The sequence below is a fragment of the Lissotriton vulgaris genome, chromosome 1_1, assembly GCF_964263255.1.
Source record: "Lissotriton vulgaris chromosome 1_1, aLisVul1.2, whole genome shotgun sequence".
Lineage (NCBI taxonomy): Eukaryota > Metazoa > Chordata > Amphibia > Caudata > Salamandridae > Lissotriton > Lissotriton vulgaris.
The window spans coordinates 606560658-606586421 of NC_141685.1; the positions used below are offsets into that span (position 1 = coordinate 606560658).

Genomic DNA, 25764 nt, shown 5'->3' on the forward strand with positions numbered 1-25764 from the left:
CTAGTTGTATAGACTTCATTCTTCTAATATGGACATCCTTCTCCTTTATCTCAAACTTTAAAACCCATGATTGCGTATTTAGCGATCACTTCCCAATATCAGTCATCTTGTCCCTCCCGTTGATTGAAGGAAGGAATAAACAGTCCAACCTTTATGGGGAGGAAAACTTACTTATGGTCTGGTTCAATGGCTATGCCCTGAAATGGGCAAAGGTCGATCCGGTAAAACTCACAGAAAAAGTTGTGAAGAACTCCATGAAAGAAATAATCACCTGTTTGGCACACAACTCGTCCCCTCTGGAGATTATAGATATTTTTTTGTTACTGACCAACTCCACAAAACAAGCCTTAACCATCAAACCTACAAGAGTAAAAGATAACCAGATCGGCTGGTTTAACCCTGCATGTACCAAAGCCTATTAAAACCTGAAAAAAGCCCTTAACGCTTTAGTTAGAGATAGGAAACAGATCGCCCAACTTAGGTCCACCTATAATAAATTCATACAATCAAGAAAGCTGGAATTGAATGAGGAACTCTGGGCAGAACTACACAAAAGTTGTCGATCAAATGACAGTGCCGCTTTTTGGAAAGTGATAAATATCCCATTTTTGTCAGGTCCCAGTGATTCAAATAAAATTGAGGTTACAATAGACGAACTGTCCTGGATTACCCACTTTTCTAAAATATTTGGGACATTAGCTAGCTCGTCTACAGATTTGCCCCCGCAGTGACAAATCTGAACAGTATCAGCTTTTCTTCCTTTCCCCTTGCAATGGATTTCACGCTAAATGAAGTCGAGGATGAATTAAGAGCCAGCAAAGGGGGAAAGGCTCCAGGCCCGATGGGGTCCTGGTTGACCTCTACAAATTTAAAATGGATCTCTGGCCCCAATTCTACTTAGGGTATTAGATGCAACCTGTAAAATCGGATTGCTGGATTCATGGTCAAAATCTATCTTGATACCAGTATTCAAAAAGGGCGACCGTCCATTTTCCTTACTGGATTCCTTTGGAAAAACAGTGGTGCGTATTATTTTAGAACGACTACAGTCTTGGTCCATAGAAAATAAGATCATATCTGATATTCGGAATGGATTTAGGGAAGGCCTGGGTACCATTGAGCAGGTTTTAAATCTGTCCCTGCTAAAGGGTAAATATGTGGATGCAAAAGGTGTCAGTCTTCATCTGGCCTATGTAGATCTTACTGCTGCGTTCGACTGCGTGGGTCACTCGAAGCTATGGTCCATTTTAACAGATATGGGATTTGACCTAGTGCTAGTTAAATTTTTACGGGAAATGTACGCAAATGCCACAGTCCGAGTGAGATTTGGCATGGGAGGTGAGCTGACAGCATCAGTCAGGGTTGAGCGGGGAGTCAGACAGGGTTGCGTCCTGGCCCCCTTCCTTTTTATCTTGTACACGAATGGTCTGGAAAAAGCTATGTTGGAAGTGGCAAAGGACCTACCCTTAATTCAATATCGTCAGATTCCCGCTCTCCTTTACGCTGATGATGCAGTGATTATCGCCCGCACCCCCATTGAACTTCAGCGTTCACTGTCCTGTTATAATTCATTTATGTCAAATTTAGACCTAAAAATTAACATTAAAAAAACCTTCATTATGAACTGTGGCCATAAAAGAACTAAAGGGCGAGCAATTTACCTTAACAGCACTAGCATAGAGTATTCCCCGTCCTAATAGACGAAAAGGGCACTTGGAAAAGAGCCATTGAGGCAAGAAAACTGCAGTTTTTAAAATCAGCTATGGCCCTGGTAAAATGTACCCAGAGATTAGGTAGAGGAGCGCCCAAGGAGCTGATTTGTATTTATAAGTCTAAATGTATCAGTGTTGCTACTTATGGGGCTGGGGTGTGGGGTTATGTTCAGGCAGATTCCCTACAAAAAGTAGAAAACAGCTTTCTGAGGTTCTTGCTTGCTGTTCCCCAGGGTACTTCCACATTTACCTGCCATTTAGAATTGGGCCTGTCCTTCATTACTGACATCATAAGGGTCGAGCCCATACTCTTATGGCACCATCTTTGGACCTCAGAAAAACTGGCTTTCACTCAAAGCATTGTGAGGGACTGTCTTCTGCTAGAAAACAACAACAAGATTGGCTGGCCTAGATATATTAAAGGGTTTCTCTATAACATGGGCTTAGAGAATCTCTATCTTACCCCGCAAGCATTGGAATCGATTTCAAGGAAAACTTTGAAAAATTGATGCTTAAGCCATTTAACGGAGCTTCGTTTGACCGTGGAAGCCAGCAAACCCACGGTTCAGCATGCTCTACTGATTAAATCCTCCATGTTGATCCAGCCCTACCTAACCTGGAATTTAAGCAGTTATGATAGATTCCTGTTGACCAGTTTTAGGCTAAATACTTTTTTTCGGCTAGTCACATTTCCAAATCCCAATGACTGGTTGCAGCAGATGCTCCCCCAATGTCCCTGTGACGATGTCTCCCCCCAATCCACTTTACACTTGATCCTTTTCTGTAATACATATCTTGTTCCTATTTTAAAAATTCTCGGACTGCGTCAATGTCGCCCGCCTTTCTGGTTCTTCAACTTCTTGAGTCTGATCTCCTAGCATTAAACTTCGCTAGATTCTTAAAAAATGTTATCCGACACAGAACGAACCTAAAAATGAATTTTGCTGCCTTTTCCTTTTTAATTCATTGCTGTTCATTTTAACTCAATTGTATTTTAAATTATTTAATCAGTGTTTTTTCCTCTATACAAATGTATTAATATTCTATGCATGTACTTTTATGGTTTTCTACAATTTGAAACCAAATAAAGTAATTACTGACTGACTGGTGACCATCTCGACAGCTGTTGAATCTTACCGGGTATATAACTTTCACACAATAGTGCTTTTGCAAAAGAACATGAGTGAGCTCAAGAGGATAGTTTCTCATGGCAGATGTTCCCAAGGTATGGAATTGTTGCTACCAGTCCTAGTAGGCAAGCGGGAACTCTATGACATATAGTTTCCCTTCACATTGTAAGTTTACTGAGCCTCTCAAAAGAAGAGAATCAAGCAAACTAATGCAGGTCTAAATTGAATTCAGCTCATGAAATCCAGAATATAAAATAATGGAAATATACATTTCATTTAGAACCTTTTGAGACCTTAAATATTTCTTTCAACTTGTTTGCACTCATAAAACATTTGTTTTGTTCTAAATAGCATGTGCAACTATATATTATATTACTGCATTTTCAAAGTTGAAATGTGTAAAATCATTTTAAAACATATTTTATTTTTATTGTTGCTGCTGATCATATTAATACATATCTGAATATTATTCCCTAAAAGTTTTAAAACATTTGGTTGTAGTATAAATGTGTAGCACAATTTTTCCCCAGTGGCGGCTCTCAGAGGGAGTGCTTCAGGGTGGTGAGGTAGGGCAGGGAAGGGGAAGGGTGGAGGATTAACTAATTACCCTGCCTTGCTTCATCGTCAAGTTGGCAATGCAGCGAGCATAAGGTAAATAGTTGTATTTATTTACTTACTTTACTACTGCCCATCATATGTCTGACTCCCCTACCCCCCATCCTGCCCCTCCCCCGCCCGACCCCACAGCCCGCAGCACGCCCTCTGTGAGCCGCCACTGTTTACTCCTTTCTCACTTGGTGCACAATTCCACATATGTAAAATATGGAGTATAAGAATGAAACCTTTCAACATCACACGGAAATATCTCTAAATCATATTAGATTTCATTAAATACTTCACCTACAACCTTATTTCGATAAGAATGGTAAGAAACCTAATAACACCTAAAAAAATCACATTTACCTTTTGAATGATACACATTGCATTAGCAACTTAAACGGGTTTACTATGAACCTATATTATTTAATGTATGTGTTTCCATCTACCCTACGATTACCAGCATGCATTTACGATGCAGTAACTGAGTCTTATCATTGATTTGTTTCTCATAATTCATCAGTGTATAGTTAGCATAATTTGTGCATGTTTGTCATGTTTCTCTCAGATGTGTCATAATCGGTTTTATGTGACAGCTAAAGGGATTCAGCAGTTTATCTGCTTCATCAAAAATTATGATAAAAGATTATTTTATGATTTTATGTCTGAAATTTTATGTGCCATTTGGTTTTATGTGTATTTAACTATATAATAATCTGTTTATTATCTACTTCATTAGTTTTAAAGTGAAGCAATATGCTGAATGTTGATCAAAGTTATTCCCTGGTATTGTGTTGTTGGAAATGTTTGGTATGTTATATGGGACACAACCAATAAAATATGCTTTATCATTATGGATACATTTTTAAGTGCTCTTGGCAATTTGCAAAATTATAATTTTTCATTGGGCATATTTTTTTTATTAAGCTGTTTCTTATGGAGTGTTATTAAAGTGAAGACTAACCTCTCATCTGGAGACCACCGTTCCCAGTAGTAGGCAACCAATATCTAATGTAGCATGCGTCAGAGTTAGTGTTTTAATTCACTTTATCTATATCATTAAAACGGATTATGATAACATACAAAATAGGCATTACCTCATTAATCATGAAACTAAAGTCTAAATTTGATCAGGGGTCAATAAATGTGCATATATGTTTCTTAAATGTACTTCTGGGGCGCATATGAAATATTATGAGGTATAAGAACTTAGAATGCCCAAAGACTACACAGTTCCTGAACATCTCAACATCTGTTTTTAAGTAATCGAGCAATACATCTCAAAACCTAATAAACTACAAAATGTATTTTTGTATTCTTCTTTCATGCTGATGTTCTGCTAAAGTCAGATTGGGCACTGAAGAGAGTATTTATTTATTTACACTGGATGACAAAATAAAGCCGAAGAAAGTTTGTTACGACTCTAGTTGTCTCTAGTTGGCAGAGGTAGGTACTAAAGTCCAAATAGAAACTCTTGCTTCTAGTCAGGGTAAGGGAGATACACTCTTTGGATAACCCCTGCTCACCCCCTTGGTAGCTTGGCACGACCAGACAAGCTTATCAAAGGCAATGTTTGAAGTATTTGTACCAACACTCACAGTAACACAGTGAAAACACCCCAAATGGACTGCACACCAGATTAGAAAAATAAACTATCTTTATCTAAACTACACAAGACCAAAATGACAAAAATCCACCATACACATTTCAAGAATATGATTTTCAAAGAGTTCTAGGGTTTGCGTAAAAATAATCCACAGTTGTGTCACTTTTAGCCCAAAGTACCTGTAGATGGGACAAAAGTTCTGAGCGGCAACTGCAGCGTCGAAAAACAAGCGATGCATCACTCCTGAGACCCTGGGGAGGCGATGCGACAATCCAGCTGTATGTTGCGACAAATCCGAACTGTATGGGGAGCGATGCAATACCTTGCGATACAGGATACCTTGTGTGGATTCCGGGGTGCAGGTTTTCCGGTAGAAGCGTCTCACACAGGCACGGTGCCATAATCTTCGGGACGGTGACAATCTTCAGTGCAGTGGCAATGCGCGGCACAGCGTTGATCCTCTTCTGCCGCAGCCCCTCGATGTGTTGGCGTTGGCGACAATGTTCACAGCGACAGGATGCAGTCCGCAAGCAAGCAATGCGACAGTCTTACAGCGACGACAGGCTCTGCAATGATATTCGCAGTGACAGGAGTCTTCCCGCACTGGGGCGAAGCGCGCTGCAAGCGAATGATGCTTCGGTTTGCAGCGGCAGCAGGCACTGTGACAATCTTCGCGGCAATGGGAATTCTCTCGCACTGTCGGCAATGCGCTCCGCAAGCGAGCGATGCGTGCAAATTGTAGATCTTCTTCTTTTTTTCTTTTCCAGCTTCCCAAACAGCAGGCAACAACCTCCAGAGGCCCCACAAATGGATCAAGCACTCTAGGCATGTGCTGACCAGACCTCGGTCCAGGTAGCACGTTCCCCGGCAGCTCCGCCAGCGAAGCAAAGCCTCTACTAACCCCAGCAGCAGATTTCGACCCTTGCGCCCAATCTGGCTCAGGTTTTCGTGATCATCATACTCACGCGCTCCTGGCATCAGCTCTTGTGGGTTTTTGTGTGTTGTGTTCTTTAATGTGTGTGCTCGTGCTTCTTTCTCCTTTTCACTTACAGGTTGTGCCCTCAGTAATTTCAGCGCAGTAGCGCATTGCCGCCTCTCACCATTAGCCCCGCCCCCCTCCAGACTCCCGCCCGCTTCTTCCTTGTTCCCACCCACCTCCCCTTGATAACCGCGACCGCTGCGGGGGAGCGCATGTGCTGACCAGACCTCGGTCCAGGTAACACGTTCCCTGGCAGCTCCGCCAGCAAAGCAAAGCCTCTTCTGACCCCAGCAGCAGAGTTTGAGCCTCGCGCCCGACTCTGCCTCAGGTTTTCGTGATCATCGTACTCACGCACTCCTGGCATCAGCGCATGTGGGGTTTTGTGTGTTGTGTTCTTTACTGTGTGTGTTCGTGCTTCTTTCTCCTTTTCACTTACAGTTTGTGCCCTCAGTAATTTCAGCGCCGTAGCGCCTTGCCACTCTCGCCATAAGCCCCGCCCCCTCCAGCCTCCCGCCTGCTTTTTTCCTTGATCCCACACACCTCCCCTAGATAACAGCGACAGCTGTGCGGTCGCGCAGCGGTCGCGCCGAAGGTGCACCAAAGGCAAGCCCGTCTGCGCCCGTCCACGTCTAGACCGCACCCAGCGCCACAACCCCTGGCCCTCAAGGCCCCTACCGCTACACCAGCACCACTCTCCTCACTCTCAAACCCAGCTACTTCCAGCTCTGCCTACAAGCTGCTCCTCATAACACTCAAGGAGCTTTCTCATGTGCGCACTGCCGTAGCACTTTCTCCTTGACCAACGCGGACACAGCTAGACGCACTACCCCTCAAGCCGCCTCAGCCACCGACACCATACACTGCATCCACCTCAACGTCCGGTCCCTCCACCGACAGGCCACTGAAATTTGGGACCTACTGGACACTCTCACTCCTGATGTCACTTTTTTCACAGACTCTAATAAAAGAGAGAGGGACCCCAAAACCAAAGGGATAGGGTACCACAATAGACACAAGTCAGAAAATAAATTCCCTTTGGGCAGGTGAACATCAATACAAAGGTACTTACAAACAATAGACTCACTAATACATAAGCGTAACAAGGAAGCAAATGATAAAAATGGAAAATTCAAACACGTGAAAACACTATAATAGAATTAAATCTTAGTACAATTTATTGACATACATTATATTGATTAAAAATTGGGAAACAAACACAGGACAGAACAATAATAAATAACAATAATAAATAAAAAAACATTCCAATAAAAAAGGAGCTACAGGAAAAAGGACTAAATTCAAATAACACAATTATTTTGAATTTTCCTTGATTTCTTAATCCACAGTCACTCCTTGAGCATCGACGCGTTTCGGCGGTATGAACAAAATATGACCGCCTTCATCAGGGTATATGTATACCTGTTTCCCAATATTTCTGTAAATTTAAATAGGATTGGTCTAAGTTATAATTGATAGACACATCAAATCATATTTAAAAACACAATTAAAAAACATAATTTAAATATCCTACTCTGTCTTTGAACATACATAATAACATTGCTTCCAACATTGCAAAATACATTAATAACAAGACATTACATTAAACAGTTGCATTTGAATTGATTACATATGAAATAAATAACAAGCAGGTCCACATAATAGACAGTACCTTTCAATACCTCACTTGTATAATCCTTCATAGCAAATCTACCCAAACCAGCCAGGGGCAAAGAATTATCAGAAAAAATGTGCACAGAGGACTAATCCTTCAAGCTAAGGTGGCAATAATAAGAAGCATGATACATCACCTACCTCGGGCATAAAACAAATATTTCAGTGCATCATAAGGGGTATACTTCCTCCTTATCCTTTGCTTGAGATATTCGGCCAGCGAAATATCCTTTTAGTGTGTGTAATATTCCTAAACATAACATCAATAGATATCTAGTTTAGTTTAGTTGTTGCACAATCAATTACTATACTCCACAAGGCTACCTGACATATAGCATTTAAACAAAAAACGAATATGGAAAAAATATATAGACCAACATGTGACTATACATGTTAGTGTCGCAAGCCAAAGGGAGGCCAGCCTACTATATAGATGTCTGGACACCTCATTGCCGTAATCATACTCTACCTCTATTTATATTTAAGCGAGTACTCCACTTCCCAGATGATACATATTTCCGTTAGCGACTACTCGGGTAGATACCCACAACGTAACTAACATATTTTATCATAGAGTTAGTCCCGATAGGAAAAAACCGGGTCATAATATGGAAAGAGTCGGTAGTGATATAAAGAAACCGCGTTCATAATGCACCCGATAGAGCCCACAAAGATATACATGGAACAAGGAGTGATCATCTCTGTTAACAGAACCAGACCTGGTCACATGCATAGCTATATATTCGCACAGCGTCTATTCATTTTTGTGACCGTGATCACTTTTGCAATATTCTAACACGGACTACTCCTGATAATTTTGATCATACTGCGTTCAACTTACTAATTTAAAAAAAGTTGCTGAAGCATAGTCCAAATTTCGTATTCAGTAGCACGTCCAGCACTATAGCTGAATGCTGTAAATAGACGGAAATATCATTAGTTCCTACTTTAAGAAGCGATTATAAGCAGCTGCTCCAATTTATCAAATACCAGGGTATACTTACATAAAAACTTTAATAATATGGACCCAGTACGCGGTACGGTAATAATACGCTTAAATTTCCATTCTGGTTGGTGCAAGCCGTAACTCCTTACCGGTATCAAGGTCACTGGTGGGGCTGGGGCTGCCAGTTTCTTTAAGTAGTACTTGAATATTCACGTAGATGCTTGAAGCTTGTAATTCGTAAGTTATAATTCTGTAGTTGCAGTTTCAATGTTCCTTTTTTTTTTTTTTTTTTTTTTATTTTCTTTCACTTTTTCTGTAAATTACAATGCAGTGAATACAGTACAGGATTTTCTCACCATTATACATTCATATATAATATCATACAACTAGAACCAGTCCAAAATAATATGACAATGAAGAGAAAACAAAATGAAAAACACCCAAAGGCTGAGCATATAAAGCAAAACAGAATAAGTCATAACCTAACATAACCCAAGGAGAAAAAGAGTTTTTATGCCTTACTATTCTTCCACTCTTCAATAGGGCGCCAAATCTTCCCCCCCAGTAATCTTGCCCTTCTGCCTTTCCTATCATAAATGGCTTTCTCCATATTATATATGTGTAAAATCCTTGCTGGGTCCATATTAAAGTTTTTATGTAAGTATACCCTGGTATTTGATAAATTGGAGCAGCTGCTTATAATCGCTTCTTAAAGTAGGAACTAATGATATTTCCGTCTATTTACAGCATTCAGCTATAGTGCTGGACTTGCTACTGAATACGAAATTTGGACTATGCTTCAGCAACTTTTTTTAAATTAGTAAGTTGAACGCAGTATGATCAAAATTATCAGGAGTAGTCCGTGTTAGAATATTGCAAAAGTGATCACGGTCACAAAAATGAATAGACGCTGTGCGAATATATAGCTATGCATGTGACCAGGTCTGGTTCTGTTAACAGAGATGATCACTCCTTGTTCCATGTATATCTTTGTGGGCTCTATCGGGTGCATTATGAACGCGGTTTCTTTATATCACTACAGACTCTTTCCATATTATGACCCGGTTTTATCCTATCGGGACTAACTCTATGATAAAATATGTTAGTTACGTTGTGGGTATCTACCCGAGTAGTCGCTAACGGAAATATGTATCATCTGGGAAGTGGAGTACTCGCTTAAATATAAATAGAGGTAGAGTATGATTACGGCAATGAGGTGTCCAGACATCTATATAGTAGGCTGGCCTCGCTTTGGCTTGCGACACTAACATGTATAGTCACATGTTGGTCTATATATTTTTTCCATATTCGTTTTTTGTTTAAATGCTATATGTCAGGTAGCCTTGTGGAGTATAGTAATGGATTGTGCAACAACTAAACTAAACTAGATATCTATTCATGTTATGTTTAGGAATATTACACACACTAAAAGGATATTTCGCTGGCCGAATATCTCAAGCAAAGGATAAGGAGGAAGTATACCCCTTATGATGCACTGAAATATTTGTTTTATGCCCGAGGTAGGTGATGTATCATGCTTCTTATTATTGCCACCTTAGCTTGAAGGATTAGTCCTCTGTGCACATTTTTTCTGATAATTCCTTGCCCTTGGCTATATGTTCCAAGCTGGTTTGGGTAGATTTGCTATGAAGGATTATACAAGTGAGTTATTGAAAGGTACTGTCTATTATGTGGACCTGCTTGTTATTTATTTCATATGTAATCAATTCAAATGCAACTGTTTAATGTAATGTCTTGTTATTAATGTATTTTGCAATGTTGGAAGCAATGTTATTATGTATGTTCAAAGACAGAGTAGGATATTTACATTATGTTTTTTAATTGTGTTTTTAAATATGATTTGATGTGTCTATCAATTATAACTTAGACCAATCTTATTTAAATTTACAGAAATATTGGGAAACAGGTATACATATACCCTGATAAAGGCGGTCATATTTTGTTCATACCGCCGAAACGCGTCGATGCTCAAGGAGTGAATGTGGATTAAGAAATCAAGGAAAATTCAAAATAATTGTGCTATTTGAATTTAGTCCTTTTTCCTGTACCTCCTTTTTTATTGGAATGTTTTTTATTTATTATTGTTCCGTCCTGTGTTTGTTTCCCAATTTTTAATCAATATAATATATGTCAATAAATTGTACTAAGATTTAATTCTATTACAGTGTTTTCACGTGTTTGAATTTTCCATTTTTATCATTTGCTTCCTTGTTACGCTTATGTCTTAGTGAGTCTATTGTTTGTAAGTACCTTTGTATTGATGTTCACCTGCCCAAAGGGAATTTATTTTCTGACTTGTGACTTTTTTCACAGAGACATGGATAAACGCACGCTCCGGACCGGACATCGCCACGGCTTTACCTGAATGCTACAAATTCAAGAGATTGGACCGCCAGAACCTCCTAGGAGGAGGCATCGCCATCGCGCACAAAACTGCCCTCAAACTCTCCACTCCTAACACAAACACCACTCTTCCCAACATAGAACACCTCCATTTCCAGATTCACACCAACCCCAGGACCACACTCCGAGGCTCACTCATCTACAGACCACCGGGACCTCGCACCCAACCCACTACCGCCATCACTGAACTTGCCGCATCCCACACCATAACCTCCACGGACTACATCCTACTCAGAGATCTAAACCTCCACCTCGACAACCACCAGGACCCCGACTCAAACGCTCTACTGGAGAACCTCTCCAACCTGGGACTCAAGCAACAGGTAAAATCCCCCACTCACACGGCGGGTCACACTCTTGACCCCATTTTTGCGGCTAACATCGGGGTCACCCATCCGGGTCACCCATACCTCCCAACAAGCCTGGACCGATCACCACTATATCCATTTCACTTTCTCATCCAGCACCGCACCCAGAATAGATCCACTACCTCCTTGACGAAGCTGGAGCAAGATCTATGTGGACCTCCTCAACTCCACCCTCCTTCAGGAACCCCCCGCCTCCTTCATCGACACTGAAGTGGCCGCAGCGGTACTCCACAGGTGGATCACCAGCTGCGCAGATAAACTAGCTCGCCTGAGACAAGCTACCACCATACGTCCTCCGAAAGCCGCCTGGTTCACAACGGAACTCCTCGAGTCCAGATGCATCTGTAGACGCCTCGAGAAATTGTGGAGGAAACAGAAGACCCCGGCAGCCCACGCAGACTATAGAAGAAGGGCCATGAGGAATTAACACCAGCTGATTAGAGACAACAAAAGAACTTTCATCAGCAAAAAGATCAACACCAACACAACGAACAGCAGTGAACTCTTCAAGATCATCACTCATCTCAACAAACCCACCTGCCAAGCCTCAGACATCACCCCCTCCCAAAATCTCTGTAAAAAGCTAAGCACTTTCTTCCACCATAAGATCATGACCCTTTACGTCACCTTCAACGAACCAAGGAATGCGTCCACTCTCACCACCACCATCTCCACTATGCTTACCATCACCACCTGGTCCCCCGCCTCCATCAATCTCATCACCACCACCATGAAGAAAACTCACTCAGGAGCCCCCACAGACCCCTGCCGCCCCCATATCTTCCACAGAGCCTACTCGGCCATCGCTCCAGAGCTAGCCCGCATGACCAACTCCTCCCTGTCTACGGGCACCTACCCCCGAATTGGAAACACACAGAAGTCAAGCCCCTCCTCAAAAAGCCATCGGCGGACCCGACTGGCCTAAAGAACTGTCAGCCCATCTCTCTCCTTCCCTTTGTGGCCAAAGTAGCAGAGAGACTCGTCAACACCCAACTGACCACCTTCGTCGAACCCAAGGACATCATCTGCAGAGCCCACAAGGCTCCTTCTTAAGCCCCACCCTGTTCAACATCTACATGGCCCCCCTCATCAACCTAGTCAGAAGACATGGACTAAACATCGTATCCTACGCTGACGACACCCAACTAATACTATCCCTCACCAGAAACCCAGAAGATACCAGACTCAGCTTTCAAGAGGGAATGAAGAACTTCGCCACCTGGATGAAGGACAGCTGTCTCAAATTCAACTCCGAGAAGACCGAGGTTCTCATCTTCGGAACCCACCCCACTGCATGGAACAACTCATGGTGGCCACCTGCCCTCGGCCCCCTCCCACTCCCTCGGACCAGGCACGTAACCTTGGCATAATCCTAGACTCCTCCCTCTCCATGAACCGCCAAATCACCGCCATCTCATCCACCTGTTTCAACTGCCTACAGACTCAACGGAAGACTTTCAAATGGATTCCCCCCGATTGCAAAAAGACAGTCGCCCACACTCTCATCAAAAGTAGGCTAGACTACGGAAACGCCCTCTACGTAGGAATCAACAAATCTCTACTACGCAAACTCCAAACGATCCAGAACGCAGCTGCCAGGCTAATCTTAGGGACACCTCGCCATGATCACATGACCCCTCACCTGCGAGAACTCCACTGGCTCACCGTCGAGAAGAGGGTCATCTACAAACTACTCACACATGCCTACAAGGCTCTCAACAACATCGAACCCAGCTACCTCAATGACAGAATAAGTTTCTACGCACCCACAAGGAACCTCCGTTCAGTGGACTTTGCACTGGCAGAGGTCCCCCGCATCCGCCAAGCCAGGTCAGGAGGAAGAGCTTTCTCCTACATCGCTGCCACAGCTTGGAACTCTCTCCCATTAGGAATATGGAGCTCTCCTAACCTGCACTCATTCAGACAAGATCTCTAGACCTGGCTCTTCGACCGGCCTGGAGCTGCCCTACACTCCCCTCAGCACCATGAGACCCTCACAGGTGAGTAGCGCGCTTCACCAAACCCTGATTGATTGATAGGCAGGTCAGAACTCACACAGCAGAGTTCAGGGGGGAAGCTGGGGGTGAAGTATTTTTGTTCCAGGGACTTCTTACCAAGAGGCCAGCTCTTCTCAGGCCCTTGGATATCTCTTCAAGCAGGGGACACAGCAACGGCAAAGTCCTTCCCCTCTCCTTGGCAGAATAGCCACTGCAGGTCAGTCTACAATACACAGCAGGACAGTCCTTCCTCTTCAGTCTTTCAGCTTTTCTCCTTGGCAGAGGTTCTTTCTTGATTCCAGGATGACCCAAAGTCTTGGGGTCTGGGTCCCCTTTTTATACCAATATTACCTTTGTTCGCTGAAGGCAGAGAGGCCTTTGCCTAGTCCAAACATGGTCTGGTCAGTCCTAGAGCACTCTCTTTACATGACTCCTTCTTTCCTTTGAGAGAGAGAGGTGCAGGGTCATCAATTCCCCAGCAGGAGGTGGAGTCAGCATTATGGAAGGCAGGCACAGCCCTATTCAGACCCAGGTGCTATGCCCTCCCACCACTCAAGATGCAGATGAAGCTATTCAGCCTAGTGCTGACTCACCCAGCCTCCTGGAACCACCCCAGCCCCTGTCACTCACAAACTAGACAGTCAATTCACAAACAGGCAAATGTATTTATTTATTTATGCAATTTTTAAAGCACTGCAATTACCCAGGGGTGTCTCGGCGCTGTGAGCTATGTTTGATACCACTAATGTGAGATCACTTAAACCTGTCGTTATATTTTCTAATGATCAGGTTACTGAGAAAACAACCATGTCTTTAGTTGCTTTCTAAAGATAATCAGGGTGGGACTAGTTTTCATGGTAAGGGGAAGGGAGTTCCACAATTTTGCAGCAGCGATGGTAAAGCATCTGTCTCCCCAGTTAACTCTACTCGTTCTGGGTATATTAAGCAAGTGGGCAGTATTAGAGCGAAGCGTTCTGGGGGTGGTGAGAGGTTTAAATGAGTTCCTGAGAAATTTAGGTCCAACGTTGTTAATTGCCTTATAGACAATACAAAGGGACTTGAATTTTGTGCGACTTCTGATCGGGAGCCAATGCAGTTGTTTCAGATGTTTAGAGACGGGGCTGAATTTTGAAATGCCCAGTAAAACTCTGGCTGAGGCATTCTGTATCATCTGAAGTTTAGAAATGACCTTTTCTTGTGCGTTCAGGAGGAGGGCGTTACAATAGTCAGTTTGTGAAAACACCAGTGTTGAAATTAGTGTTTTTCCTGCCGTTTTTGGAAGGTAGGGGAGTAGTTTCTTGATTTTCCGTAAGGTATTAAATGATGAGGAAACTACCGAGTTCACATGATGGTGAAAAAGGAGTTTATCGTCAAAAATGACTCCTAAGTTTCTAACTTTACCGACTGGTTCAGGTGGAGTGCCCATTTCCTCCTGCCACCATAGGGGGGACACAGAAAGGTCAGACAAGAAAACAGCCACAAGTGCTGTTTTCAAACATAGGATTTAAAAAACATCCTTCCTAAAAGATGGGTTATTAAATTCTGAGTTCAGGGATACCAGACTTTAATTTTCCATCTTGCCCCTTTGGGAAGATATGCAGGCAAACATTATACACAGCATTCCCCATTCTAGCCTATGGGCAAGATATTCTTTCAATAGTGAAAAATGAAATTGGCAGTATTTCACTATCGGAGCATGTCATCCACACTAGTACATGCTCTCCCTTTCACATACACTGCACCCTTCCCAGGGGGGTACCTTGGGCCTTCCATAGAGGTGTTCAATGTGTAAAGAAAGGGAAGGGTTAGGCCTGGCCAGTAGGGAGACTGGTCAGGTCAGTATGGCAGTTAGCAACTGCACACATGCACTGTGGTGGCAGGCCTTAGACCATTTTAGGGCTACTCATGTGGTTAGCACAATCGGTGTTGCAGGCCCACTGGTAGAATTTGAATCACCAACCCTGGCACACTCAGTGCACTTTACTAAGGACCTACTGGTAAAAAAAATATGCCAATCATGGATAACCAATCACAATAACAATTTATACAGAGAGCATATACACTTTAGCACTGATCAGCAGTGGTAAAGTGCCCAGAGTCCTATTGCCAACAACTATAGGTCAGGAAAAACAAAGGAGGAAGAAGCAAAAATGTTGGGGATATCCCTGCAAAAAGGGCAATTTCCAACACAACTATTATAAATCTTAAACATTATCTCCTTCAATGTACCAATATAGCTGTCACTAAACAAACAATTACTTAGGTGTGCTGCAAATGAACCTGAATGTCATTTTACACTTTTTTACTGTTACCTAAAATAGATAGTGCACCTTGAAGCCATACCAGGTGCAGCTGTCAATGCATACTACTGCATGTGTCATGTGACTTTTTGATGGCTGCTTGTTCCTCCCTGCTGAATTGTTTATCTCTTTAAATTCTACAGTGTGGTGGGCATAGCCAAGCCAAACGTGTAGAAGGAGGCAAAATCCAGGATCTCCCCTCCTTCATGGCCCAACGCATAGACAAATCACCTCTTCTTGAAAGTAAAGCATAGGGCGCACTTTCACTGTTTGCGCAACGGTGCACCTTAAACCAGGTGCGCCAGATGCAAACGGGGAATGTGCACCCTATTACATTGAATGCGCTACCTCCAGATCACCTGCAAACTCATGCTGCCCTGGGGGCAGTGCATTCAAGTGAAAAATTGAGCAGCTAATAAGCAGCTGCTCTGTGTTTCACTGTCCATGCAACAACTAGCCTGCGCTTTTAAGAGGGGAAACAGATCCCCTTGCAGGCTGGTGCAGTGAGTGATTGCATCTGCCTTCAAGGGGATGTCTGGTAGGTCCCTAGGACCCATTTTCCCCCCTTCATAGGGCTGCACTCTCAGTGCGCCTCCTGAAAGCTTCCTTCCTCTATGCTTTTGTCTATAATACAGACAACATGAAAATTGCCTACCCACCACAATTTTTACAAAAAATTCAACAGGTCAAAAAAGCATTTCTCAAGTTTGACGAGGTATTTATTAGTACCAGCTATTTGTATATACTTGAAATTTATGAAAAATCATTTTTACGACAAAAAGGCACTATACATCCATATATTTACATTATTGTACATATTAATTTACAACAAAATAACAGTGCAAAACAAACTTAGAACAACATGAATGCTAACATCCTTTATAGAACACAAGACAGTGATGCTCAGTTAGTGTGTATCAAATCGAGACATACCAAATTGGCTTGGTAAGGGGTGCTTCATGGCGCAATATGAGGAAAGATTCGTGGAGAACAACAATCCATTCAGAGACAACATTATCCTGTGGTATCGTTATATAGACGATGTTTGGCTCCTGTGGCATGGGAGCCAGGCTCATCTATTGGCGTTCCACGAGTGGCTCAATACGAGACATGGGGACATTAAATTCTCCATTGAGCACAGTAACACTTGCATGACCTTCCTGGATGTCCAAATGAAATATGACTCTGGACAGCTAAAATCATCCCTGTATAAGAAAAATACTGATAGGAATACCATTCTGCACCATAAAAGTGCCCACCCCAGGAACTTAAAAACAAACTTGCCCTATGGGCAACTCCTACGCATAAGGAGAAACTGCTCAGATGTAAATGACTACGAGACACATGCCCACACCTTTTGCAACAAGATGAAACAACAAGGGTACCCCAAAAAATGATTGAGGCATTCGTTCAAAAGAGCCCGGTTTACCCCTCGCGAGTGCTTGCTGCAAGTGAGAAAGAAGCTGGAATTGGACAGATTAGTATGTGTCACAACGTTCGGGCCTGACACGCATAAACTCAGGCAAGTCATTTTAAAGAACTGGCACCTACTTGAAAATTTAGAATGCTCCTTTCCCTGCCCCATGTTTGCTTACAAAAAAAAACAGAACCTTGGGCAGCAGATCATGAGGGCTGACGTCTCGCTACCAAAAAAGAAAAATGATCTGCTGGCGCAGTGGAATCTGAAACTGGAATCTGAAACCAGTTATAGGCCACCATAACCAAATGTGGCAATTGCGTCGCTTGTTCAACCACCATTGAAGGCAGTGAGTTGTGCCATGCAGGAAATAAATGGAAAAACATCTCGAATTTTATAATTGCAGGACCAAGAACGTTGTTTATGTGATACAATGTCCATGTGCCATGCTGTACATTGGCAAAACATGTCAACAAGTCAATTTGCGCATCAGCCAGCACAGGTCAAGGATTAAAAATAGAGTCTTGACTGCACCTATGGTGGAACACTACGTGGCAAAAAATCACAATGAAAACGACCTTAAGTGGTCAATTTTGTTTACATTGAAACCATCCAATCTTGCAATAAATGTTGAAAAAGTGCTACAGATAGTGCGCCTTAAAACCTGTTAAACATTACCCCGACTGCTTTAAACTCATGCGAGCTTGGCCCCATCAATTTGTAGACTGCCTCTTAGGTGAACTAACTTACAGACTGCCCCTTTGCGTAACAACTTGCTTTTTGTGAACACCGCCCCCGATAACCACCAGCACTAACTCAGATGATAAAAATAACCTCCCCGCTATTTTTTAAACATCACTCCGTGCGCGTCCAGCGAGGGCTGCCAATAGTCTTCTGCACTAATACAACAAATGCGCACACTAAGGGAATCAGAATAGATACAATAAAACACGGCTCTATGCGCAGCTTCACCTAAGAAACTACGTCGCCCATAATGCAATGGTTGGAATCCATATAGCGAGTAACCGACAACACACACAATCACCATTTCCGATGCGACTGGCGGCAGAGCACCACTACGAGCGAGAGGTAAATGTGCTTTTTACCAGCAACAGCACAGCTTTTATGAACTCTGACTGTTTAAACAACGACTTATCAGTGGTTTCGGTTTTTCTAACAGAAGCGCCATTACCGCTCCCTGAGCCGCGCCTATAAGCCATTGCACTACATTTAAGGTATGCATCGCTTTAAGCTCTTCAAATTAGATGTACCTACAAATCTAATTTGGAAATAGAAACCAATATATTGACTATTCGTTTCCACAGGTACACCTGCGCAACATAATTCACGGCAGCCCACACCCTAGATGCCCACGAACTAACAACCACGGAGGAGCCAGGCGCCTCTAAAGCAACTTCCCAGTAAGGTAAGTTAGACACCACTTCTGAAGGAGAGCATTATGCAACAGAATAGCAAACGCACGCCATTGACAGCAGTTATTTCTCCCAAAACAGAAAGGCGTGGTGCTAGTAAAGTGAAGGGATTACCAACCGAGTACGGAATACTCAAAAGTTTGCAGTCATACAAGTGAATACAGTGGCCCCTGAAGCGCCCCTTTCCGAGCCAATTTGGTATGTCTCGATTTGATACACACTAACTGAGCGTCACTAGAATGTAGTCGAGTCTGAAATTTGTGAACAAAACTTTATTGTTTTTTTACATCTTTCATAGATGCAATGATAACGCCCTGAAGAGATCCCAGGCACCCAGTCTTGGAATCGAAACGCGTCAGCATTTCATAAGGAGGAATTGTTTTGTTGCTCAAAGCATTTAATCGAAACATAATAAATTGTACATTGTATTTTTCTGAAGTTGTTTTTATTAATCTACAAAGACTACTTAGGTGTTTATTTTGTTTGGAGTGCCAAGACAGCTTCCTGCACTTCAAACTGTTCTTTTCTTGTGGATCCCTTCTAACCGAGCCTGTCAAACGTATACAAACTCTTATTTTGCATACGCTTTTTAAGATGTCGGCGCTTTCATGAGGAAGCCAGTAAAAGTTACAATTCATCCGTGCAGAACTGCGATAAGAAAAATGCTAAGCCCTTCCTGTCAACCTTCGGTCACAGCTAGAATGTGAAATGCCGTGTTTGTAAGCAGCACTTCATAATTTCAGATGATGTACATAAATGTCAACATTTCCATAATACCCGGATTTAGAAAATTAAAGTATTCCGGGGTCACGCAGTGCAGACTCTGAAACCGCTCGTTTCCGAGCACGAGGCTATGGAGATGACACAGTGTCCAAGACACTCTGGTAACTGCGTGGGAAAGTAATCATTGTGTTTATGTTAATAACAGATCGAAAAAGCACGGACGAATACAATTCTGTATTTATGTTTTGTCCCTGGCTATATAATCTCCCTCCCGTAGTGTTTATGTATGACATTCTTGACTCACTGCACAATCTAAGTTCTTCTAACAAAACACCCCATTTTTGAAGCGCAGTTGGTACCCTGCTGCACTTAAAGTATGGTACCCTGCTGCACTTAAAGTATGGATGCTCTGAGAAGCAGCATTACTGTTTTACTGAGCCGGCCATGGCTCTGCTGGTGACATTTTGGCGTTTCACAAGAGCCTGCGGATAGTGGATCTTCAGGCGTGGGGTGAATCATTCGCCTCCGGGCGATCCCCTCTTGTTCTTTCGCTTTTAATCTGTTTCAGCTCCAGTTGATGCTGTGGCCTGACCTTCCAGAGAAAATAGACTATTATAGCCCGGGAATGGCTTAGCGCAGGTTTTGGCGCCAGGTACATTTTCAATTTGCCTCTCGTTTTTAAGGCTTTTTTGCTATTTGTTGAAGAAATTATTGTTTGTTTTATAAAAATAAATGTATTCATTTATTTAAAACTGTACCATCACATGACGAGTGGAGATGTCATACACTGGTACAAGTTGTTCTGTACATCATGCAATAGATGGATTAGATTATACAACAGGCAATGTGTACATAAATCAACTATGTTAATTCGCAGTTGTATTAAAGGAAGTGGACGAAGAACCAGCAGGTACATGAATGCAATACAGCAGCAATCATGTACAATAAGGAAGCATTGTGGACACGTACCTCACCGCTAGAGTATACACAAAAGTTAAAGAATAATTTGTAAATAATCACTATGTTAATTAACTGTATGTGATAATGTTGCTTAAATATGAATTTACCTTGAAAAAACAAAAAACAAGAGAAGTTTGTCAAAAAATGAGCAATTGGTTTATTTCAGCACTTCGCCCAAGAGCACAGTTACAGAAGCGGGTCTGAGGACTGTCTCAAAGTACAATCAATCTGAAAGAGTCTTTATACCATTTTAGGGTGCCATAAAGTACTTCCGACCATCCATTTTTGGTAAAAGAATATGAACCATGCCTGTAGAGTCACAAATAAGACCCCTGATAACAAATGCAGGTGGGACTTGATCTTGCGTGGACACAATGGTGGTCAGTGTGTAATGTATCCAGATGTCCCACATGAGGGTTGCATGATCACTGCGTGTGCAGTGTGTGCTGTGTCCTCATTGGTTATGAGCTCCTAACTTTGTGTGGCAACTGGCTGTATGATGTTTTGGTAATGCACGCAGCCCTCTGGCCATGTATGCTTTATTGGGGAAAATTTCCCTGGATCATTGTGATGTCGCTGCGCTTAAATGGGGGATTGACCTGAGTTTCCTGTTCACACGTTTGTCTCCGACTACTTGCCACCCCACCTGTGATCTATCAATCACCAACCTCAGGCCTAGGTCGTAGAGCTTTTCTGATCACGTCTGTCTGAGTCGGGGTTGATGGAGAGTTCATGATGGGCAAGTTTGATAATAGTGATGCGATTTTGCTTGTATATGCAAGTGTATCATTATAAACATTGGAAACAATGTTATCAATATTAACAATAGCTAACCCCCAACACCAAGTTTCAGGAGGTGAGTTTTGTGCTATTTTAATTGTGCTGGTGTTTGACTGGTCCTAATGGTCAATAGAAGGAAATTATAAGGGATGGGTCTTAGAAGATAAATGGGCCAGAATCTGGAGGGTCCACAAGGTTGTTTAGGTGAGTTTAGGTTTTGATAAACAGATCTTAGATTGGTAGGTAAATATCAGGATATGATGCAAGAAAAGCTGTCTGGATATGTCCCATGAAAGACTTTGAAGACTATTGTTCGATTTTTGTCCTATGGGAGATCCAACCAGACTGATGTTAATAACCAAAATACCGAATGACATAAACATAAATGTGTTCTCATCAATTCTCAATTTAGAACCAGTGTTGATTGGCAGGATGGTGTACACCTCATGGATCCGTTTTTTTTATTGCGCATTGTGATATGCGAGGTGGATGCGGCAATATCACCTGAGGCAGTTTGGAAGAACTGGGACATGTGGGGTTGTAGTTATCCTATTTATACATACGCAACGTGAGGTGGGCTGGGCTTGCATATGCCAGGCCAGCGTAAGGGTGTGAATAATTGTTCTGGGGATCTGGGCGTTGTTCAGTTCCCGCCTGGCCAGGAGGTGTACTTATGTGGGTTTCTTTTGCAGTTTTGACATCGCAGAATGCACAATTTACATTAATGTAGCAAGTATCGGGAGGGCGGCAACTATCGCTAATGAGATGCTGTTGAAAAAGATTGAAGGGCGAACATCACATGTTGTCAAGGTTGTGTATATATGCGCTGACATGCATGTCAATGGTGTGCGGTATTATTGAAAGTGTTGAAGCGTACACATGTGAATATGAATGTGCTTGGATGGGGGAGGATCAGCAGTGAGGCTACATCATACACAGTGATAATGCTCATTACAGTCAAGCAATGTATGTGAAACGTGAATCTGAAAGTCTCACATATAACACACTACTTTATTGGTAAAGCCTGACAACAGAGTGTACAGCAATACAAATCTACACATTACTGTTTACTGTTTGTCACATGTGATCTAGGATGTGCACTCTGCACGTGGCTGATGATACTTCTTAGAGCCACCAATACCCAGGCCAAAAGGCAGCATAATAATGTGCACCCACACACACCAGGGGTATCGTGTAACACACATTTGTTTATTGATGTAACGTTTGAGATACATGGCCATCACACGTGGAAGGCTAAAGTACAGGTCTTGAATATTGATCAAGATGATTGTTGCATGTTGTGTGTAGTATAAGATATGTGTATAGAGCAAAAAAAAAATTCAAAAAATCTGTTTAAGGTGAAGAGGCGTCTCTCATTAAAGGCTGTAGAGAGAATGACTAAAATGGGTGGGGTCATCCAACTGTTACAATGGGAAATGTTATGAAGCAATCAAATGCTTTTTTTCAAAGTCGCATGGCAATCTCGCACCGAGCGTGCAAGGAGGCCGCACCTGACACGATTTTGAGAAAATATATGTTCGAGGCATATGGGCTGCAGATGGTACATTATGAATAGATCGCCATCTGGTGTTGGGCTCGGATGATTGCACTTTGTTTTTCTCTTGGAGAGTCTTTTGTATTTTGGTGACTCCTCCCTTGGTTGGTAGTGCGCATGGGCATCGGCTCCATCCTTAGATTGTTTTTTTCCGCCATCGGGTTCGGATGAGGATCGAGACGCTCCAGATCAACTTCAGAGAAAAGTGATTTATCGGCGCGTATTCCCTTTCCAATTCGACGGTATTGTTATCGAACGCTTTTCATTTCCATTCCGACGCGTTGCAAATTCAAAATCGAAGAGAAAAAACTTGGATCTACGTCGACAAACAGGAGGCCTTTCTCGACGCAGTCAAGCCCGGAGTCCATGGAAAGGACTCCATTCAAAAAATGTCCAACGTGTGGTGCTAAGTTCCCACACAAGGACCTACACGAGGTGTGCAACCTCTGTCTATCGCCTGAACACGAATCCAGGGACTGCGAAGCCTGCGCAGCATTCTCCTCCAAGCTAACGATTAGAAATCGTCGAGCTAGAAGACACGAGGTTTCCAGAATGCAGTCGGAGGCGATCCCGGAGCTGTTCGGAGACGAGCACATCGAGGAAGAAGAGGATCAGTCGGGGTCGGAAGGGGACCAGTCGGAGGTTGAAGAACTCATCGAGCAACAAACCGTGAGTGACGACGTCCCCTTACCGAAAAACCGACCCCGTGCGGTAACGACCCCGCCTTCGGGCCCGGTCAAACCGCAGAAAAAAGTTTCCGACGCCCCGCCCTCGGGCCCGGCAACGAAACCGAAACTGAAACCAAAACACTCGGACTCCCACCATGTCGGATCCGAGAAAAGGGCGACATCGACTTCGACACCGAGGCTACATACAAGGGAAAGCTCGGTATCGAAACATTCCATGTCGAAACATAAATATGATTCGTCGTCCAAGATTCACTCGATACCCAGGAAGTCGGAATCGAGTAGACATTCGGTGCCGAAAACACCAAACACTGACGATCGAAAACATAAGCACCTTTCGGAACCAGGACCTTCGGTACCGATTCAGGAGCAACAGACAGATCCCAAACAAAAGATCTTGTTTATCGATCCGCAAACTGGCAAAGTAAACACGAAGAAGAGAAAGAATGAACAGACAGAAGATAAATCTCTTCCTTCAAAAAAGAGAACAATGGGGACAAATATAACTCCTCCTGCTTCTCCTCGACCTAAAGTCACACCCTGTTCTCCTATTCCTCACACTAGGCCAAATATTCCTACACCTTCCACACCAAGACCATCTACACCTCAGTCTGATGTAGACAGTGATCTAGGGGAGGGAGAACCTCAAGGGGATGACGAAACCATCCCAGATGAGGATGACCCATGGGAAAATTATGACGTAGGGTCAGATGAGGACAATGACTCAGAGTTATATCCCTCAAAGCCTTCACCACCTGATGATAACACAGGGTTTGTGCAGCTCATTAATAGGGCAGCAAAATATCATAAAGTAGATATACATACAGAACCTCAAATAGAGGATTTCCTGTTAGAGACGCTACCTAATGCACAAAGAACATCAGGTACTCTTCCTATGTTGAAGGGTCTTCTCAGTCACACAGAAGAAATATTCAAAGACCCAGTGAGGGCTAGGGTGTTAAACCCAAGAATTGATAAAAATTATAAGGCGGCTCCAAAGGATCCAATATTTATTAAAGGGCATGTACCCCTAGACTCGCTGGTGGTCTCAAACGCTCGTAAAAGAGCAAACTCATTATCTACAGGAGAGGCTCCTCCACCTGATAAAGAGTCAAAATTAATAGATGCATCAGGCAAAAGAGTAGCATCACTGGCGGCAAATAGCTGGCGTATAGCCAATACACAGGCACTACTCGCACGTTATGATAGGGCACATTATGATGAATTAGAAAAACTCATCACACATCTCCCCAAAGAACATCAGAAAAAGGCAGATCAGTTAATACAGGAAGGTAAAATAATAACTAATACTTCCATTAAGTGCGCCCTAGACGCAGCAGACACTGCAGCAAGATCTATCAACACCAGGCTCATGTTAAGGAGACATGCATGGCTTAGAATTTCAGGATTCAAACAGGAAGTACAAACGGCCCTACTAAACAAACCATTTGATCAAAAGACACTGTTTGGTTCAAGCACAGATGAGACCTTAGAAAAAATGAAAAAAGATACAGAAACGGCTAAGTCAATGGGAGCATTGCAACAGCCAACACAAAGAGGTTCCTTTCGTAGATCCACCTATAGAGGGGGCTCAAAGAACACAGGAACAAGTCAGCAATCCACCTCTTTCACACCAACATCACCCAGAGGTAATTCAAGAGGCAGTTACAGAGGTAACAACAACAAAGGTAGAGGCCGCGGAAATAATAAGAACCGCAACGCCTCAACCCCAAAACAGTGACTTCATAGAACTCCCCCCAGACCACATAACACCGGTCGGGGGACGTCTATCACAGTTCCTACCTGTCTGGGAGAACATCACATCAGACAAGTGGGTGAGACAAATTATCCAACATGGTTATTGCCTGGAACTCACAGCTACCCCACCAAACATCCCCCCCAAACAGCGTCCAATGAGTCAAGATCATCTAACATTGTTAAGAGAAGAAGTACTAGCACTTCTACAAAAGCATGCAATAGAGAAGGTCCCAAAAGATCAACAAGGAACAGGAGTATACTCTCTATACTTCCTAATCCCCAAAAAGGACGGGTCCCTAAGACCAATATTAGACCTCAGACCTCTCAATGCTTACATAAATTCGGAGCATTTCCACATGGTCACGCTCTAACAAGTACTCCCTTTACTGAAGAAAGGGGACTTTCTTTCTACACTGGATCTAAAAGACGCTTACTTTCATATCCCAATTCACAAAGCCCACAGAAAATACCTAAGGTTTGTATTAGAAGGACAACACTATCAGTTCAAAGTCCTTCCATTCGGTGTCACAACAGCACCGAGAGTTTTCACAAAATGCCTAGCTGTGGTGGCAGCACACCTAAGAAGACAACAAATACATGTCTTCCCATACTTGGACGACTGGCTAATAAAGGCCAAGTCAAAAGAAGAATGCCTTCACAACACACAGAAGACAATTCAATTGCTGCACCACCTAGGGTTCACGGTGAACTACAAAAAATCA

At 42.9% G+C, this 25764-nt stretch overlaps 1 protein-coding gene and 1 long non-coding RNA gene across 2 annotated transcripts in view; both read left to right on the forward strand.

Annotated features, from left to right (window-relative positions):
* ST6GALNAC3 (ST6 N-acetylgalactosaminide alpha-2,6-sialyltransferase 3) overlaps positions 1 to 25764 on the forward strand; it is a 1116254-nt gene that overhangs the window by 161908 nt on the left and 928582 nt on the right. The gene's annotated exons all lie outside the window — the stretch shown is intronic.
* Positions 18202 to 18569, forward strand: LOC147747558 (uncharacterized). The gene is made up of 3 exons (XR_015299675.1): positions 18202 to 18236; positions 18328 to 18382; positions 18473 to 18569. It is a non-coding gene; the product is annotated as an uncharacterized LOC147747558 (long non-coding RNA).